This window comes from Drosophila novamexicana, unplaced genomic scaffold, assembly GCF_003285875.2.
Source record: "Drosophila novamexicana strain 15010-1031.04,08,12 unplaced genomic scaffold, DnovRS2.1 tig00001433-arrow-arrow-pilon, whole genome shotgun sequence".
NCBI lineage: Eukaryota > Metazoa > Arthropoda > Insecta > Diptera > Drosophilidae > Drosophila > Drosophila novamexicana.
This window is the reverse complement of record NW_020824858.1, coordinates 341,023-361,827: the sequence shown is the minus strand read 5'-3', so window position 1 is coordinate 361,827 and position 20,805 is coordinate 341,023. Positions and strand designations below refer to the sequence as shown.

General features: G+C 40.2%; 1 protein-coding gene across 2 annotated transcripts in view; it reads right to left on the bottom strand.

Moving 5' to 3' along the window:
- The window catches only part of LOC115767668 (protein sprint), a 267,104-nt gene that overhangs the window by 20,727 nt on the left and 225,572 nt on the right, over positions 1-20,805 (bottom strand). The window contains exon 1 of one of the 2 annotated variants that reach the window (XM_030711956.1): positions 12,053-12,340. The exons of the other annotated variant lie outside the window; for it this stretch is intronic. The gene's annotated coding sequence lies outside the window, so the exon portion shown is untranslated. Of the gene's footprint in view, positions 1-12,052; positions 12,341-20,805 lie in introns of those variants that run through there. 2 annotated transcript variants of the gene reach the window in all.

Here is a 20,805-nt window from a genome sequence, read left to right as displayed (position 1 = left end):
AACAAATCCAGACAGTTGCAACACCATCCAAATGCAACTGATGCACTTGGAGAAAATATTAAGTACTCTTCTCTACTTTAGACTTTACTTTATATAACTTTAATTTACTGAGTATTGTGCAAAAATGCCACGCTAAATCTTTCTTAATCTAAGATTAAATATCTTTTTTACAGAATTTTCCCTAGCTCTAAAAATCTAATAACAAGTGTCAAAACACGATTAGATTAGCTTGACTTACATTATATGCACATGCTTGGATTAGGTATTATCCAGTGGATATCTTGGGACTCGAAATTCACTAATCTTAATAATCGTAATGTGTACAACATCAATTTAAAAGATTGTCTGCATAGCTATTTCTAGCAATACCCGAATCTATCAAAGTTAGGCTCTGCTAGGGACTCAAGGAATGTAAATGCTCTGTCTGCTCTTCGTAGCTTTAACTTGTTGAGAATTCTAATCGTCCAACAACAGAAACGGCAAAGCAGCTGTACCAGAAGTCCCTTTTCTGCTTGTTTAACTTGACTTAAAATATTATTTTGCTTAAATTTCGAATGATATATTTCTCTGAGTGTAGGTTGAAATCTTCAGGTTGTCCGCGGTCGCAGGGGCAGGCAGCGTAATTTTTTGATGTGCGCGTCACTTTCCGGTACATCGAATTGTGTTGAGCTGGCGACAGGATACGGTAGCTGTATGTGGATATACACAGTACAATCGGTTGATAATGATGCGGCAACGCCTGTCTGAATTTGGGGGCAAAGATCAGACACAGAGAGAGAGAGAGAGAGATAGATCTGTGGAAGATCTGTGAGTGATGTCAAAAGATGACAGCGATGACGATGACGTTGCGGCTCGCTGATGACTTGTGTAATAAGTGGAAAGAATCTTGTATAGAAACAATAACTCGTTGCCTTTCGTTGAACTTGAATTGCTGTTGCATGTTGCATGTAGCCAACGCCAACAACAACAACAACAACAACTGCAACTGCAACAGCAGCAACATTCGAGTTAATGATGGCCTCTCGTAGATCGCGCTCTGCGGCTTCGGCTGGCTGGTTAGCTAGGCCGGGCAACTGCTGCTCGGTTTGCTGTGCGCCTGCTAACTTGGCCATGAAACATTCGATGCTCTGGCAAATTTCACAACCGGCATCGGGAAATTGTGAAAAAGTGAGTTGAAAGATGCAACAGACTGAGACTGAGACTGAGACAGAGACAGAGAGCGAGGCACAGAGGCAGGCCACAGCCGGCTACGTGTTTTTCTTGTTTTCTTTTGCGGCGCGCATCTACGCGATCTTGAGCTCAATTCTTCAATTCTACGCTACAGTCTATACACACTATAGTATTCGGTGTTCAATTCTGACTGGAACTTGTTTTCTTTCATTTTTTTTTTCTGTCCATATTTGTGCGTGGCATCTTAACCGCAAATCCTTTCGGATATGAATTGAATTCATATATTATTTATGATCTGTTTATTTTTATTGTGCATGCCACATGACGATGATGATGATGATTATAATGATGATATTGTGGATGATGATAATGTTGTTGTGGAGTCACGGCTGGAAATTGTTGCCGGCTCTTGGCTTTCGGCATGGTGAATGCCATGCCTGTCAGAAATGAGAAAACTTCTAATTGGAATTGCTAATCAAGTTGGGCAATTTCGGGTGATTCGGCCCGAGGAAGTGTTTGCCCGGCAAGGCTGATGGATTGTTGTAAAATCAACGCGGTGTTGCTATGCGTCCCATAAAAGCGATTGTTATTATAGTCAAATATAATAAAAACAATTTTAAATGCTGTAAATAGTTAATGGAAATCTAGAACTAGGCTCTCGCTAAGTCATTGTTGTGTTAATTGTAAATGGGTGGGTTTCCAACTAACTAACAAACTTGTCCAGATTTCTTTAAATGCTTACCAACACTAATTTCACTGTTGCCATTTTTTAGCCAATTGCCCAACTATAACAATCTGGCAACCTTGCCAGCTATGCAGACCTACATTTGGGCAATTGGTGCCACTTTTATTAAAAGTTTGGCTTACTTTTTTTCATATATCTTTTAAATCTCGCAACCAACAAATTCACTTTTGCCATTTTTTAGCCTATTGCCGAACTAAAACAGTCTGGCAACCTTGTGCGGCAGCACAAAACGTCTGTCCTTTGGCCTAGCATTGTCTGCTTTGGCTCTGACTAGCTCTATTCTTAGCGGCCAATATCCAGTTCATTCGCCAACAAACACGACTATTACGACTGCAGACGGGTCGCCCCACACGACGATTCGCAAAGTAAATCGTTGTCTCACAGTCGGAGAGGGGCAGAGAGGGAGAGAGGCAGAGGTTGGGAGAGGGAGAGGGCGAGAGCGGGGCAGATTTGTGTGCGCCTTGATTGCCCCACCGCGTTGCCTGTCAAGCAGCCGCTGAACCTGCTCGGCGCCTGGGCTCCTTCCCACTTCTCGTTTCAACTCCGCCTCCCCATCCTCCTGCTGCTGGGGCAGCACATGGCCTTAATAGTTTGATATGTACTATGTATTTCACATACTAACAGCACGGGGACATGCTGCACTGTTGGTTATTACGATTATTATTGTTGTTGACATGCCGCTCCACGCTGACAGCGGACAATTTAGTGGCTTTTTCCTGCGTTTCCTGCATTGTGATAAATGCGATTCCCACAATAGCAGCTCTGCTCGGGCGCCTACTTAACCCAATCCCAGGTCCCAATCTCAAATCCAATCCCAGCAGCCACTGCCATGTCTCCACTCCAAGTGGCTGCCATGCCCAGAGAGACAGCTGACTGGCAGTCAAAATTCAAAGCAATTAGACCGCCAACTGATCGCATCTCACATCGCATCTCGTATCACATCTTCTGGCACATCTTATCCCATGTGGAAACGGAGGCACACACTTGTCTTTGACGTTGCTCAAGTGCGGCTTTTACACTTGCCTCGCAAGCATTGGGGCAATTGGAAAACTGCTTTCTAATGGCGCTACAAATGTTGATAGTTAAGAGCTTTTCCGGCTCAATTCCTAAATGCATTCAAGTACAACAGCTGCAATTTGAGAGTCAACTATTTTGACAGGCAGTCGCTAAAGAAATAGCAACATGCAAGACTCTTGGTGAGAAAACTTAAAATCTGATGTATTTTAAACAATTTCGTACAACTTTTCTAGGAAATAGCCTGTTTTCAGTTCTAAAATGTTTTGATCTATGTTCGTACCTATTTCCAGTAGACACACATTACATGAAAAATAATAAAAGCAAAAAAAGGGATAAGAAAAGAGCAAGAGAAAAAATACTTAAACAAATTAAGAGAAAGAGGGAGACAGAGATAGAGCAAGAGATAGAAATAGATATAGAGCCGATCTCTCGAGAGATATAAAGATGGAGATAGAGATAATGATAGAGATAGAGCGTAAGATAAGAAATAAAACTTTTTTTGATTGATAATACAACTTGTTAATCTAACACTCTTTATCAAATTATGAAAACTTGCAAGGCTTACTTGAGTTCATGAGAATCGCATAGAACGGCGAATTAAAAAAAATATTTGCTTTTTATTGGCAGCACAGCGGGAAGAATAATTGGAGTATGTTAGGAAGACGGTATAAAAGAACATGTATACCTTCAATAATATTTCAGTTCTAATAATGCCCTGCCGATAATTAACTATGCGTCGCCTGATAAACACAGAGAGTTTGATTTCATTTAGCATATGAAAAATGTTAATTCGTAATTTTTACAATTTTATTTGGATTGGGATTCACAAAATCCAATTTATATTTTACAACTATGTGAAACTTCATTATCTCATTTTATAAATGCTAAAAATTCACGCTCAAATTATGGAGTCCTTTACATTTAGCAACGTTTACACAGCATAACAAACAATTTTTTTTTTGGGGCTTGCTAAAAATATTTCATTATGAAATTGATGCTCGAGTTGAAAAACAAACGCGAACAAACTCGGTTGAGATACTCTGTGAGTGTGTGTGCGTGTGTGAGTGTGTGTATTATGTGGAATGCAATTAAAATGCGCGCTGGGTTGGATAATGCTGCTATATACTTATATGTGCTTATACTATCTGGCACATGCGAGCGAGTTTAGCATGCAAAAGAGGGGGAACAGAAAAAGAGAAATAAAATCAGAACGGAAGCTGAAACAAGAGTGATCGAGTCGAGGTTGAACGACTTGTGGATGCCCTGTATTTAACTAGGTGAAATACATATGCGGCGGTTGTGAAGGGTATTTACTTGTGTATATATACCAAACACATAGTAATTTTTAGGCATTTGTCATCACCAGCTTATGTATTTTTTTACGTAAACTTTAAGTATTTATTATCACCAGCAATTGTATGAACGATATTTATCGATTATGAGAATGTAGATAGACTTATCGAAAATGCAAAAGATAAATCTCTTCTGCCTAATATATACAAAAGATGAGCGCTGCACTCTTCAGTCTGTTGCATACAGCTGCACAAAATCAGCATACCCACATTTTTCGGTGCCCATTTTCACTGGATACAGGGTATGCAAAAAGAGTTTAACAGTTTAGCGGCGCTTGCCGCGCGCGGCTTTAATGATAATGAAGATTATGCCGCTGCATTGGGGCGCCAGGATGAGAACGAGGATATTTGCGGATGCGGATGCGGATGCAGATGATGTGTTGCTGTTGTTGCTGTTGTATAAAATTGAAGCTGCAGCACTCGTGTGTTGTTTTGGCAGTGGCAAAGCTGCTCGGTCGGGTTTGTTGCTGGTGCTGTGGCTGCTGTACAATTGTCCCCGCCAGCTCGCCCAGCACCCTGCACCCTGCAGCATGCCCATGTTCCAGTCCCTGCTCCAATGCCTGTCCCCCCGGTTGGTGCTCATGTGCTGGCAGCGAGTGCAGCTTCAACTTCAAGTGGCTCTTAACGGGAACCGTTTCGCATTGCATGCTGGCATTTTAGCATATTGCAGTGCAGTAAAAAATGATGTAAACAAATTTCAAAGAAAACAATTTGGATAATTACATTATTTTGATGAAGAGCTACAGTTGCATGCGCATAAATAAGCTGACGAGTCACGGCTGGTGGGGGCTGACGGGGGGAACTTAATCACTTTGCTGTGTGGTCGTTCGAGACAGATAATTCAAAGTGTGGCAAGTTAGTTAACATATTTAAGGTTTGATTAAGTTGAAGCAGTCGAAAAGTCTTGGCCGTAAACAGAGCCCGATTGTCATTGAGTTTCGAAGTAAAGCTTATGTTTGATAAATAGTATTTTGTTCGAAAAAGTCGAACTCTTATCAACTTAATAGATATTCACTCGATAGGAGAGAGTATTATAATTTTGGTTTTATATAATCACATATATGATTGTCAGCTAAATGATCTCAACTAGGCAATGCATGGAGCAGAGGGAAGAAGAAACACAGCTGTGATCAGAATTCTCACAAGTCAAACATTAAATCGACTAAAAGCACTTTTATCGGTAGATTTTTGATTTGACACCTTAAAGATACAGTCCAGATATGCCACCTTTTAGATACAGTCCACATTTTCATTGATGTGCCACGACGAAGCGTGTTAGCTCGCAATTTTTCATAGGCCTTTTCTCTTCTGTTAAAACCTTTTAGCATAGCTCGATATGCCCATCCCCCTGTTCTCTACTCCCGACTACGAGGCCTAAAAGCCTAGACCCACATTAATAAGCAACCAATAACTGCGGGGCTTTACCAAGAGCAACAACCACAACAAGAACAACATTTGATTATGTAGCGCATTTCCACTTGGCCAGCTTTTTCGCCCAGCCGCAATGTGCACCTGCCGCAACCCGCGCCGCTGCCACGCCCCTGGCTTAGCCTCCGCCTCCGATGCGGATGCGGTTGCTGCCGCTGCTGCTGCTGTTGCAGGTTGCTCAATTCAATTGCAAAATCGTCAAAATATTGCTGGCGGCGTCAATGTATTCAATTATTATTATAAGCCTTCGCTGGCTGCCGGCTGCTGGCTGCCACGCCCTTTTTGGGGCAGCCAGCTTACTCGGTGGGTGGGGCCAAAAATTGATTTGGCGAAATTGCTGGGCAACAGCGCGAATGGCCAAAACAATTTTCCAGCATTTACATAATTTTCTTTTGTTGAGGGAAAACAGTTTGCGTAATATGAAACTCTTTTGGCTACGTTTTGGGGTTTTCTCTTTTTTCAGATTTTCCAATGTATATCGTTAGCATTTCATTAAGAGGCGTTACTCTGCCGCTGCTTTCCCCCTGCCCATCTCTCCTTCTCCTACGCATATCGTGTAAATATTTATAAGTCTTTAGCTCGTAAACAGGCCAATATAATAGAAAATGGGTAAGCAGGGTAGATAGCTTGGGTGCAAGTGTTTGCGTTAGGCAGAAGAAAGTATTTTCTACTCCCGTATATATATTTTTGATCAGTAAGATGAACTGAATTGATCAAGCCAGGTCCAATGGTATGTAGATATCGGTTTTGGAATACGGAGATAGCTCGAGGATTATAATAGATGGATACCCAAAATCTTTGATATCTCCAAGAATTCTTTAAGAACTTGACATAAGTAGAGTGTTTCGCTTCGGTTTGAATATATTTTGGAATACCATTTTTAGGCGGTAAATGTTTCATGAAGATCGGACCTTAAGCATCTCCCATACTGTGTAACTGGGAGAAAGGTGAAGTCCATTCGCTGCATAAAGAATATACGTATGTTTGTTTGAGTGCACGAGAAGGTAGAAATTGTTATACAGTCCAGGCTTAGGGTGTCTTCAAGTCGTGCACGCCTGACCAGAGCACTCTAGCTCATTGAAGCAGGTTTCGTGCATCTCCAGCTGCGTCGCATTGTCCCGGTTTGTGATGGACCTGGGGCCTTCGCGGTTTTCATCTGAATTGGTTTGGCTCTTACGGCAGCTGCGTTAGCAGCTTTTTGATTGTCTTTTAATTAAGCGCAAAATACAATAAAAATGCTCGCTTAAACTGGTTTTCTGACTGTGCCGCGTTGTGTACCTGTGATTGCTTTGGATTTTTCCCCCGCCAAAACAATTGTCCGAGTTCTTGGCACTATTTTAGTGCCCATTTTGACATCTTTTCTACCTGCCTCTCAGTTGGCCTGTGTCTGTCAAATTTGTTGCTTATCAGCGTCTTACTTATCTTACCTGTCGGTCGTCTGTCAACAAGTAGTCCATAATTCACTCCAAATGCATTTGTTGCCATATCTTAGGGCTTATCTCAGTGCAACCAAACAGAACGTGTCGCTCCCAAGGGGGACACCTAATTGGCTGCAGACGTTTGATTCACCTGATAACAGTTGATAAAATACAATGTTGTGCGCTGCATTCAATTGAGTTGTTGCATATTTGAAGAAGACTTTACTTTTACAAATTAGTCTCAGTTTATCAAAGCTCATAAAAAAATATCTGAAGAAGTGTTGAAATAGTTCAGATTAATATGGAGATTGGACTGGCAGAAGAAAATTGGATTGTGAAAGAACTTTAAATAAATAAAATGAATAGTAGAAATGTTTCTAATATGAGAGCTGAAATTGGATCAAGAAATTTTATAGAAATTAATATATATCTGGCTTTGTTTTAGGAGTAAATTGTGATCTTATCAAGGATCAAGAAATTTTATAGAAAAAACTGTATATATCCTAGGCTTAAATCGATTCGTTTTAAACTTGATTTATTACATTTAAAATATTTAAGGATAAAGAATGAAGAATATTCCGCTTTAAGAGCTGAACCCAAAGGCAGAGAGCTAGTTCGAGCTATGAATTGAACCAGCGATTTTTATTTTTGCATTTTCAGCTCTAATAAATAGTTTTGAATGCATAGGGTTAAAAATGAGTGCATATACATATTTAATGAATTATTCATTTCATTTGAAGCTTAACGATTTCTGAATAATGAATGATGTTCAACTTATTTCCTTAAACGTTTTTTCATAGTTCTACTTATATGCACTTGAGTGTTTTATTAGGTTAGTTAACGAAATTAAGTTGTCAAGTTAAATTAAAATTAATAGCCACTTTATTAGTTAAAAAATGAGGCAACTTGAAAAGTTCTAACCGTACTTAAGTCAAATGCAAGTTGGCTCAAGTTTCCCGAGGGTTATGCACGTGGAATGTATGACTTTCTCATGGCTTCCTTCAGCACACACACACACACATACACACAGACACACACACTCCACCTTCGAGTCACGCTGTTGACATAACTTCAGCTCATTTCTGTGACACGACAAGTTTACAACTTTGGCTGTGTACTTGGAGTCATTTGGCTTAATTCGTCTGTCCAAATTGCTATTTATATGCATCGCCCTCGCTTTTAATTTGTGCTGCAAATCACGAGTCCCCTTTGGCTCCAGCTGCAGCCGGAGTCGGCGTCGGAGCCGGAGTCGGAGCCCAAGTGCCTGGCAAGTGCTTGGCCAAGAGGCTGTGCGCTGTGTGTCTTGGCCAATCTGCAAACAAAATCAACAGGTGGCGGCGCATATTTCAACATGAAGCTGCCAGGCAAACCGACCGAAATATCAATAAAAATGCCATTTGTTGCGATTGCGTCGTGCCACAAAACGAATGAGAACTGAGAATTGCCGGCCACATAGATAATTTCCAACCATGCCGCACACTGGCTCCAACTACTCTCGAGGCTCTCTCGCAGCTACCCTAACAGGAAGCCTAATGCGCCTCTTATTGAGTTTGTCAAAACATGCAGCACTTTAACTGCAAAGGCGAAGAAAAGCTTCGGGTTATGGGTCCATATATGAATTCATATTGTTTAACTGCGTTTGCTTATAAGGTCGGGTCTATATTTGAGTGCAAAATTGTTTAACTAACTTTGTTTGTTTATAATGTGATCGTATTATGGGCTTTATCTGTCTCAATATAAATGAAAGAGTTTGTTTTGGCTGATAGAATGACATATTTAATGAACATCCGCATTTGTGGAACAAACTTTTGTTTACTTCTCAAATTTCTTCGATAATTAACTTCAAGCTAAATGACGTTTTCTTTTTTAATATCTAAAAACAAATAAATAAATAAGTTGCAAGTTATATAAATTATCTTTCTCAAAACAAAAAGTGCACACAGCAAGCATTCATCTTTCTCACAGCAGCTTCTGACATTTCCCCAAGTGTATCTCAGCTTCGTCTAGATCAAAATATGAATTTATCGTTAATTTTTTTGCTCTCCAGATTTTCCTCGCTGCTTGCATTGCATTTAATTTATTGGCAACACTTTGCTGCGGCTGCTGCATTTAAACGACAAGTGTTGCAAATAAAAAGGCAAAATTAAAGCGGCGCAAATTAGAGAAAAAAATCTTTAACCAGCGGCGACGTCAACACCGGAGGGGCCCAAAGTGCCAGCAGCCGGGCTCACAAAAATAAAAAGAATATATGAACAAAAAAAAACTTGTTTGCAGCTAAAAACTATTAAAAAACGCGCTGCGATTGCAGGCCACGCTTTGTTGTTGCTGCTGTTGCTGTTGCTGCTGCTGCTGTTGTTGCTGTTGCCGTTGCAGCAAGTGACTTTGGCTTAATAAAGGCAACAAGGGTGTGCGGCTCGGCTCGGGCTGGCTAGACGCGGTTGGGGTTAGCGTCAACGCCAAAGGCCAAAAGTGTTGGCAGCACAAACAAATAAAAGGCAATGCTGCTGCTGCTGCTGTTGCTTGTGCACGCCAGCAACATGTGTAGCAAAAAGCCCAAAATGAAGACATGAGCCAGCAGCAAAAACAACTGCAACTGCAACGGCAACAGCAACAGCAACAACAATAACGACGACGATGACGACCTTCTTTTGTAAACGCTGGCTACATAATTGCAACATCCAAAGCAGCAAAGCTAACGAGTTCGGTGCGGCTTTTGTTGGCCCGGTCTGTTGGAATTGCCTCTTTGCCACTGACAGTTGAGAAATTAGAACGGTTTCGTTTATTCTTTGTTTTTGCACTCTTCAAATCACATGCACGTGCGTCCAGTTCAGTTAAGCCCAGTTCTCTGTGTGTAATTGGCGGCCGTGTGTTGCAGGTGTTGCTGCTGTTGTTGCTGTTGTTGCTGTTGTTGCTGCTGTTGTCTAAGGTCAGCAGCAGCTGCAATCAGTTGGCCAAGGCAATCATTGAGCCCTGTCAAGCTGTGTTTAATCAATGCTGCATTTTTAAAGCCCATCAAGGCCCGCAGGCCCCCCTTCGCCCCGCCTCGTTTACCTATCGCTTACATGTTGCTCATGTCCCAAACATTAATGTCGCTCCATTTGCACAAATCGTCGTCGTCGTCGTCGTTGTCGTTGGCGTCGTTGTTGCTGTTGCTGTCATGTATGTTGTTGTTGTTGTTGTTGCTGTCCTCTTGGCCCGGCCTAAAAGTCTCGGCTTTTGTTTCTTGGACTGCGTAGGTGGACACTGGCGCATATTGTTCTTCTTATTGCCGATGTTGCCCTGCGTGATTGCCGCCTTGTTGCTGTTGCTGTTGCTGTTGCCGTTGCCAATGCCATTGATTATTGCCTGTCGCTGGACGCATATAAATCGCAACGCTTAAATCTCTGTTTAAACTTGTAAATTAAAACCTTAATGAGTCTGTACGAATTGGTTTGCTTTGCTTTGGTTGTTTTTCTGCCTGCTTTAGCAGTCTTGCAACACGCTGTGCAGCAACACGCATTGCTCAGCTGTAATTTATGCCCCTCTATGGAAACTGAAATTGTTTTTGCACTGTTTTGGCTTGGCCATGAAGTGCACGTATATGTGTGTGTGTGTGTGTTTGCTTGTACAAAGGTGAAAAATGAGCGAAAACTGTTGAAAGCTTTAAATTTAAAAATATTTTTTCAGCTATATTCTGGGCTACAATTCAAGAATTTTGTACTCAAATCAAGTGCAAAGGCTTTTGAAAAGCAAAAGCTCGACTTTCTTAATATTTATAGAAATTCCCCTTACAAGAACGTTTTTCTTAAGTACCGAAAATCGTATCGTAGTTTAAGAAAATGTTGTTTACTAAATTTAAAAATATTTTGCTTATCTTAAGCATGAAAATTCGTGTGCTTTTTGCTTATTTCAAGCCTGCGAAGTCTTGTAATAATATTATTTTTATTTGGATTGTTTGAAGTCTGGAAACTCTTGTGATAAATGTTATTTATTTTGTTTAATTCAAGTCTAGAAAATCTTGTAATAAATGTTTTACTATTTTGTTTATCTTAAGTCTGCAAAATCTTTTAATAATTATTTAATTATTTTGTTTAATTTAAGTCTACAAAAGTTTATAATATTTATTTGATTTTTTTTTTTTCAATTTAAGTCTGCAAAATTGTGTAATAATTCTTGTTGCTGTTTACTTTTGAATCAAGATTTATTCTAAACTTAATTTAAGAGCGAAATGTTGCAAATTTAAAGCAGAAAACGTTTTTTAAACTATTCCCTGTAACGGCATTTCGCTGCGTGTCTACACTGTACAAAATGTTGCATGCAAATTCTTTTAATTGTAAGGCAGTTAAAGTTCCATTTTACAATCATGCAGCACTTCTTGCGACTCGGGCAGTTGCAGGCAGCTGCAGTCTTTGAGGTTGGTAGCGTGTCAGCTGACACGTTTTTAATTTTCAAGCAATTAGTTTTTTTTGTTGCTATCCAATTCCAATCACAGGCCACAGCGACACTCACATGTGGCCAGGCGCATGCAGACCTGCAGACCGAAAGGAAGGCTTGCGGATTGCGGGTTGCGGCGGGGGGATATTGGGTTTTAGCCTACCCGCATTGTCGATTACCTTAAAATGATTTCTTTGCTAATTAATGCGCTGTGAATTTTCTCACGCTTGGCAAAAACCTGCACCAAAAACATGTTCCTCTGCTTCTTTTTCTTCTTCTTCTGGCCACAAGCGACCAGCAGAATGTTACAGTTACGAGTTTTTCTTTTGTGTTCTTTGACTTCCTCAATAACATTTGCATAGTTAGTTGAAGTCAGTTAGTTAGTCGCATGTCAGGTTGATTAATTTAAATGGCTTGTTTTGTGGCCGCACACGCGATTAGATGATTACAGCAAATGCTTTAGATATTAGCATATTATTTCTCTTCTTTTGTTTTCTGTTTTTACCAACCTTTTAGAATGGCTTTTTGGCTCTGGAATTTATCCGTTTCGAGAGTGTCAACAGCTGCGGCAGCAACAGGTTTGCCACAAATGCTGCTCGCTTTGTGGCAAATGCCAAATTCCAAATGTTAATTAGCCAATTGCTTCGTTTGAACTCTTCCAGCTGCAACTAGCTTTCAGTTAATTTCTGATGTATTTAGAAATTGTTGAATTTTATTTGTTAATTTCGCACTGCTTTTGTTCACTTTACACAAGATTCAAATGCATTACGAAATACATTTTCGTAGGCCTCACAGCTGCACCTACATCTAAGCGCATCTGAGCAATGCACAACAACAAAGATGACAATACACACACTCACACACATAAGCACATTAATGCACACACACTCACAACACGTCTTTAACCGATTCCGATTTTGATTTCTACTGCGACTGCAACTGCGACTGCGATTGCGACGTTCGCTTCCGCTGGCTAAGCGTAAACGACTAAAAGCGGCCACATAAATTTCAATAGGCCAGGCAGTCGGCAGTCGGCAGTCGACAGTCAGCGAGGCAGTCAGATGGGAAACCAGGAGGCAGGCAGCGGCTGCTCGAAGTCACAGCCAGCAGCTGACGTCGACGTCGCACAGTGGCTAAGCAGCGCCGTCTAGTTGTCGCTCCATAATAATAATAATTAATATTGGTGTTATTATGCTCAATATGATAGATATTATCATTATTATTATTTGTATTACTATTCTCATTATTATTACTATTATTATAATGAATGATTTTATACTAATTATTATTATTATTATTTGTATTATTATTATTATTCATTTTATCATTATAATAGATATCATTAGTATTAGTATTATTATTATTCATTTTATCATAATAATATATATTATTAGTGTTAGTATTATTATTACTCTCATTATTAATATTATTATTATTTTCATTATTATTTTTATTATCATTATAATCAATATTATTATTATTATTATTTGTATCATTGTTATTATTATTCTCATTATTATTGTTACTACAACCTTCCGTCCATCCAAAGCAAATTATTTATTTTGATTCTCTAGATAATGGAAACATAGCTAATGTTCAGTTAATGCGAAAATGGATATTTCCCAAAGTTATAGAGCCAAAATAAATAACTTTTACGTGTAAATGAGCCTCCAGAATAGATAGAAGACTAGACAAATCGCACAGATAACAAATACAGTTTGAGAATCATTTGCTCTTACAGTTTTAGAAACATTAACCACATAGTCTATTAGCGGGGTGAATAACCGGTTTTTGTTCTGTGAATAGAGCATTGCTCTGTCGATTGGAAGTTTCTTGATACGATTTTGATTGATATGATTTATATTATATATTTAATATTCTGTGTTACTTATTTAATTACTTAATACTTATTTAATACTCATGCACAACTTTCATTTCAGCCCGTGCAAATCGTTGATGAACCACAGTGCAAGCAGCAACCAGTTTCCTTCCATTCACATGGACATTGTTTGTGGAACGTAAGTAAAAACGTCGCTCTTTCGTATTTCTGTTTACATATATGTGTGTGTATGAGACTGTGTGTTTGTGTGCATGTGAGAATCCCATAGAGAGGCATGCCTTCAAACTGGGTTTCCAGCATCCACACACTCACTCAAAGTCCACTCTGCTTAAGTATGAGCCGAGCTTCCTTATCTTTTTTAATGATAACAACTTATTTAACGATATCAAACACTAGAGTTTCATGCACTTTTCAGTGGCACTTCTTGGTCTAAGCCAAAGAGCTTCTAATTGATAATTTCTCTTGCTGCTTAAATGTTTATATGCTTTTTAAGTAATTGATGGCTTCTATTTGTAGTTGGAGGTGTGTTTACAGCAGCTGGACTGTCTAGCCTGCCATCGTAAAACGTTGTTGTTAGAGATTGAGAAGGTTTTATGACAACTTGTTGTGATTTGAGGCTAGTTTGCTGGCAATTGGGCTGGCTGGAAGGTGATTTACTTCATGCTCGATTATGTGAATTGTTGTTTAGCATATTCTAAGAGTTTATGCAAGACACAGAAGATTTCCTAAATGACAACAGCTTAATGTGCGAAGCACAGTTTTACTTAAGACGTTGCAAATACCCTTTTCTTGTATTCAACTTTTAATACAGGGGCAGGTTTTTGGTTTATAGTTCTGATTAGCAACAAAATCTGTGTTTAAAGGATGTGAGCTTTACGAACAACATCCAAAAGCAGCGCGCTGGTTCGCGCCATTAACTGAACTATTAAAATTTTGCTGCGTTTTACAACACTGATTTTAACAGCAAATATACTTTCTTTTAATTAAGTACGAAGCAGAGTGCAAATAACTCTTGCGTAGCTCTAATTTTTGATTTCGTTTGGCTAAAAAGTCACAGTTAATGTTGATATTTTATATTCCATTTATTTTTGCGCTAAAAATTAATTAAAACTGCATTAAAAATGTTTGCCACACTCCCCGTCGACCGAACAAAGTGCACAACTCGAGCAGCAACCAATTCCAAGACGCGCACATTCTCTGGCAAATACCAAATAGCAACAACAACAACTGCAACAACAACAACAACAACAACAACTTAAACAGCTGCGACAGCAAATCTTTTTCCACTTTTGCACAACTCGCAAAGTATTTACAAGCATCGTTCGCAGTCGCATCTAAAAATGTTTGGCATTTGGCAACACGCACCAATGAATAAATAGCAGCAAATGTTGGTGGGGGCAACGAGTAGAACGAGTAGCTAAAGAAGGGAGTGGGGAGGGGGGTGGGGTGGGTGTTTGGTGGAAAATGCTTAGCTAGAAGGCTGCTAAAATGTTTGGATTTCAAACGAGCTCATTTTTTGCGTGCGTGGCTGCATTTCAAAAATGATTTGCAATGCGGTGGGTGAACCTGGCAGTTGGGTGGGGGAGGGCAATAGTGGGAAGGGGCGGGGGCTGCAGCACAGTTTGGCAGGAAATGCAAGGCGGGTTTTTCAGTATTCAGTTAAGTTTTTAGCCGCTGTTAGCTGAACTCGAGAGCCAGGCAAGCGTAACATGTCGAGACCGCAGACGGCGTGACTCGGATGAGGGATGAGTTATCGAGGCGACCACGCGTGAGTGTTGCCTTTGAATTCGAAACGGGATGTGTGAGTGTGCGTGTGTGTGTGTGGGTGTGTGTGTGAGGAGGTATGTGCAGCTTTGCTCATAATTTATGACATGAGCCAAAAGCGTTGACTGATAAGCGCCTGAGCAGAAAGAGCTGCTCAGCGATGGGGCACCAAATGCAATTCTTTGGCCACATTTCCCAGCGGCAACATTATCAGCGACTGGTCGCACCAGCAGCAACAACAGCAGCCGACACAGCAGCAACATCTTCAGCTCAAGGCACATTCACATTCACGAAGTGCAGACAGAAGCCGAACTTGCCTATACGAAGCGTTGTTGTTGCTGCTGCCACGCGGTTTTGCGTGCCACACGTTGCTGGTGCAGCAGCTGCTGCAACTGCTGCCATTGCTGACATCCACGTGCAACTCATTGCTGTGCGCCGCATCAGTTGGCAGCGTGTTTTTTGTCGCCGCGTCGACGCCAGCAGCAGCGGGCGACATGGCAACATCTCGCGGTTGCCCACAACAACAGCAACAACAACAACAACTGGAATGTTGTCAGGGGCAAAATGTTGCTAAGCCTGTCACAGTTAACTAGAACGAGAGATTAGATCGAAACAGAGACAGACAAACAAAGCGTGGGAGTAAGTAAGAGGGCGCACAAACTTTGTCTTTCTGTTGCTTAGCAACGTTAACATGTTGGGAATTATATTATTAATGTGTTCTTGAGTTTAAATAGAAAAAGTCTGACTGAAATAGGTAAAATAATATACAAAGTTTTAAAATTTAATAGAAGATGGTAAATGCTTAAAATTAACTAATAAATATTTCGTGACATAGTTGAAGGTCTCAGCAGCTATTGCTTTACTTGAACCTAAACATAGCCATGTTTCTTAGCTACACTAGCCTGCATATAATCATAATTATATGCGTATACAATGAGTACTCAAGCAAAAAGATTTTAGAAGCTATCACGTGTATATTATTATTATAAATAGATGGCAGCCGCAGTGATCTGCAAATTTTAGGAGTGCATTCAAGTTGTCAATAAATGGGCTTGTTTAGAGTACCGTGAAAAACATAAACGATTATTATATAGGAGCTCAAGCTTTGACTGATTGTAAGCTATATAATATGGGAGACCGATATTATTTAAGGTATTCATACACGAGTTGGAACAGAGGCCCACAGGCGAACTTGTCTCTATCATCGTGGCTGTCGATATGGATCAGGAAACATTTAAGCAAAGCTTACTAGACCTCATAGCTTAAAGAATTTATTAGAGATAGTTACAGACAGTAAAGATAGTTACAGACAGTAACAATAGTTACAGACAGACAGATCAGATCAAGAAATACTTAAGCAAGAACTTATTAACAGCTGTCAACTATATCAAAAAGTTCGCATTTGAAAAATTGTGAAGAAAAGGAATTTTCTTGTCATTTGAGTAGGCATTCATCTGCTAAATGTATGTTTAGGGTATTTAATCTTCGTCAATCTATATAATTATTGAAATTGATATTTTGCTCATTTGCTTCAACCTATTCATCTTTCGAACCATCTGTCATAACACGTATTTGCAAAATGAAACTCATTTTAGTTGCTAAAATTAATGATCTGCTGCTAATGAGCTCGGTTTGACAGACGCGAGAAATCATTTACAGATGCAACTCGACATGTTGATAGACAAACAAAGCTTGAGTTGCCTCGAGATGCTTTGCTGTTGCAATTAGCATGTGTAATTGGCATTCCTGCCACATGGCATATCATTAGGCCCAGGCCGGCCGACAGCCGAGGGTGCAGCTCACTTTTGGCCAGCGGCTAATTGTTTGTGTATGCGAAATGGCACAACAAAAACACAAGAACACAAGAAGGGGCCGTACAAATGGGGCGTGTCGCATACACTTTAAAGGCGACAACAAATGCGCCCCTAAATGGCACTTGCAACATGCTTTTTTCGGGGCGTGCGCTTCAATTGGGGGCATCAATTAAAGTGCCACAAAATAAATGAAGATTGAGGCACAAAAAGTGAAATTTCAATTAATCAATGCAAGAGGCAAGCAGCCAATGTGTGGCAAGCGGCAGTGGCAGAGAGGGGCTGCATTCGTTGTTTCAGTTAACACTTTTGCCTGTTGGCCGCGATAAGATCAAAGATCAAAGCTGCCAGTTCAACATTTGGCAACGGCCGCTCACAATTCGTGTTGCTATTGTTTGTTGTTGCTGTTGTTGCTGTGGCACGCGCCGGCGCAGGTCAAAAGCGTGCAGTCTGAAAACGGTAGCCAGCCGGAATTGCGGCATGCAACATGCAGCATGGACTGAACAGTCCATGATGATAAATGTGCGCCCCATAGAATCTGTGAATGGCTGCTTGCTGCGGTTGCCGCACTGTCAAGTGTTGCCTCTGCTGCTGCTGTGGCAGCTTTCGAGTTAATGTTGACAATTTAGCACAACATTTGTTTGCCATGTTATTAAAAATTTGCGACGCTTTCATGCAACATTTGCGAGCGCAATTAGTTGCATTTATAATTGGGGAACGTGCTCTGCAAAATGCTCCGCCTGTCTTTATTTTATGTGGCATCATTTCTTTTTAGTTTACTTTTTTTTTTTTTGGGCAGTCTGCAACATGTTCGAACGCTATAAATCAATTTGGCGGAAGAGCCGTCCAAAAGGCAGCATGCAAAAATGCTAAAAAACGTGTCGGCTGCATAGATATTCAAGTGCGCTACAGTTGAGAATTGTTGTAGAGAGTTTTTCAGAAATTTGTCCAAATATACGAAGCAAAAAGTTAAGAGCATAAGAAATTGCTCAGCAAAAGGAAAATATCTTTTATTATACAAGATTCAAAAGTCACAAGAAAATGCTAGGCAAAGTCTTCAATTTAATTTTTATATAAAAAACAGTTTTCAAATGTAAACACAGACATATTGCGATTTGAGTAATATTTCACTTGTTGGTTAAATCGAAAATGTGTAAATAAATTAACAATTTGTTCGCCTACTTTTTCGATAAAGTACTTTCGCTGTTGGCCAAAAATCGCATTAAAATATAACCAAAAGCTTGGTTAGCAAAAATTGGCGAATGCGAATTAAAATTTTATCGACAACAATGTTGCGGTCGGAAAGCAATGAAAATTGTTACGCTGATGAACGACATGACACCAACAGCAGCAGCAGCAACAACAACAATTGCATGTTGCAACAGCAACCGATCGACCGCAGCAACAAGCAACAGCAACATCAACAGCAACAGCAACAGCAACAACAACAACAACAACAACAGCAACAGTTGTCGCTGTTTGCCAGTGGACCGCATCGCGAAATTCTTTCTTTCCTTTTTGGTTTTATGCTACCTTTTCCCAGTTTTTTGTTTTTGTTTTTTTGGGAGGACTTCGTTGGCTGCTAAACTCAAAATGAGAAATTGCTGCCGCTGGTGCAATTTTCATGGTTGACCTCATTTTGTTGCTGTCGTTGTTGACTTTGTGGAATATTTGGTGGCAGCAGCAACAGCCACAACAGCAACGCATCAGGCCAGACAGTCCGTCAGTCCGTCAGTCTGTCAGTCAGTCGGATGATGTTGAGACTGAGGAGGATGCAAGCAGCGACAGTCGACGACAACATGAGCCGGTCACGTCAGCGCCTGTGACAATTTGTCGCTAAACAATTTTTGAACCGACAAAATTGTAAGTTGCTGTTGTGTATGTTGCCGTTGTGTATGTTGCCGTTGTGTATGTTGCCGTTGTGTATGCTGTTGCCGCATGCGAAAATTCAATAAATAAAAATGTAATTACGTGTTGAACAGCTGCAGCTGCAATTTGATGGATGAGTTCGGCTTAAAAGTGTATAAATAAGTTGGCCCACAAAAGCCGTTTAGAATTGTGTGTGTTAACAATGGAGAAAACATTACCACTCGCACTGCGAATTGCCGTTAATGTGCTATGTCAATATTTGTTAACGCTTCGAGCGAGTTCAAAGCAATACGAAAAAAGATATCCTGCCGGCATTTGCCACCTCGCTTGGGTCAACAACGCTTACTGTGAGATCTCTCACTACGCATTTGCTATTTAACCCACTGCTGAATGCTTTTATATAACAACGTCTGGGCCTTTCAGAAAAAAAGAAGTAAAGGTGCCTCGGGCGAGTGTGCTTGACTAGCGAATACCCTGCGTAGCCATACATTTGTATATATTGAGAAAAACAGCGGGCTTATTAAACGAATTTTTGTACTTGATTCCTTCATAACAAATTCTTAACCTGTTGAGCCTCAATCGAGCTAAAAACTCTTGAATAAAGTATATGTTAAAGAAATCTTGAAACTAGAAATGAAGATATCCCAGGTAATATTTGCACTTAAAGCTAGCTTTAAAAGAAGATATCTCAGTTAATATAGGTACTTTAAGCTTGAAACTAGAGAGCTAAGGTTTGATTTTAGTGGATACGGAGGGATGTATGCCAAATAAAATACTTTCTATCAAACCTGGAGGCTCTTATAATATCTGAAAAAAGATAAAAAACAGAGTTGATCCAATATTTATCGATGCCGTGGCTAGAGTTATCGATAGTATTATATACAATTTATTTGGCCCTTAAATCTTGAATTTAATATGCGTTTAAATCGAAGCTTTGATAGAGTTGGACAGGGCTTATTCGAATCGGAAATATATCTTATGGGTTATGCACAAAATCACTATACCCTACTTATTGCCCAGTTCGTAATGTCTGCAGGGTATACAAAAAACAGGTGAGGCACATAACAGTCCACAGATCTGTGGACATGGCACAAAGTAGCCAGCATTGTGGAGAAAATGTTGCACACTCTCTAAACGTTTTGTTTACACCGTTTGCCGCCTGTCCAGGAGCTGCAAGAAGAAGAGCTGGCCTGGTTGCCGAATCGCAGTCGGAGCTGTGTGCCCGGCTCTATGTGTCCTCGGTCTGTGCTGGATACATGCGACTACGTGTTTTCCTATGCCTGCTGTACATTTGCAGCATGTTTAGTGATGCGATCTTTGTTTGTGTCTCGTGCTTTGCTTTCCAGCAGCAACAATTACAGCCGAGAGTCGCGTCGATGACAACGACAACAGCAGCAACAGCAACAACAACAACAACTGCAACAACAACTGCAACAACAACAACATATGCCACATGCCTCACTTACTTTCTCGCTGTGCTGGTAAATGCTTGGAAAATGTGCACAATTTTCACATCCGGTGTCACATTCGATTCAATTGAGATTTACCTGAACGTGACTAAAATACGCAAATTAAAAACGCTTTTCTCGTCCACACTCGACGCGTGTATGCGCGTGTGCGTCTGTGTGTGTGTGTGTGTGTTTTTTATCTGTGCGTGCACTGTGTGTGTATGTTGGCCCGAGGGATTGTTAGCCGACTTTTCTAGCTGCCGACCCTCATTTTCAGCTTGTTTTCCTTTTGGGTTAGTTGTGTTATGTTTAAATCACTGTGTCATCTGAAGCGCATGATATAATAAAGCATGCCGATCCTTTAATATAAGTTGTTAGCGGGGTTTTCGAACTGCAAGCGCTTTATAGACTGCTGACTGACACGATTTTCGTGATTTAATGGCATTTGGCTCATATAATTTGTATTTTTTTAAGCACAATTATCAAGTGTAGCTTTGATATTATCCATGCCGTATATTATTATATCATGA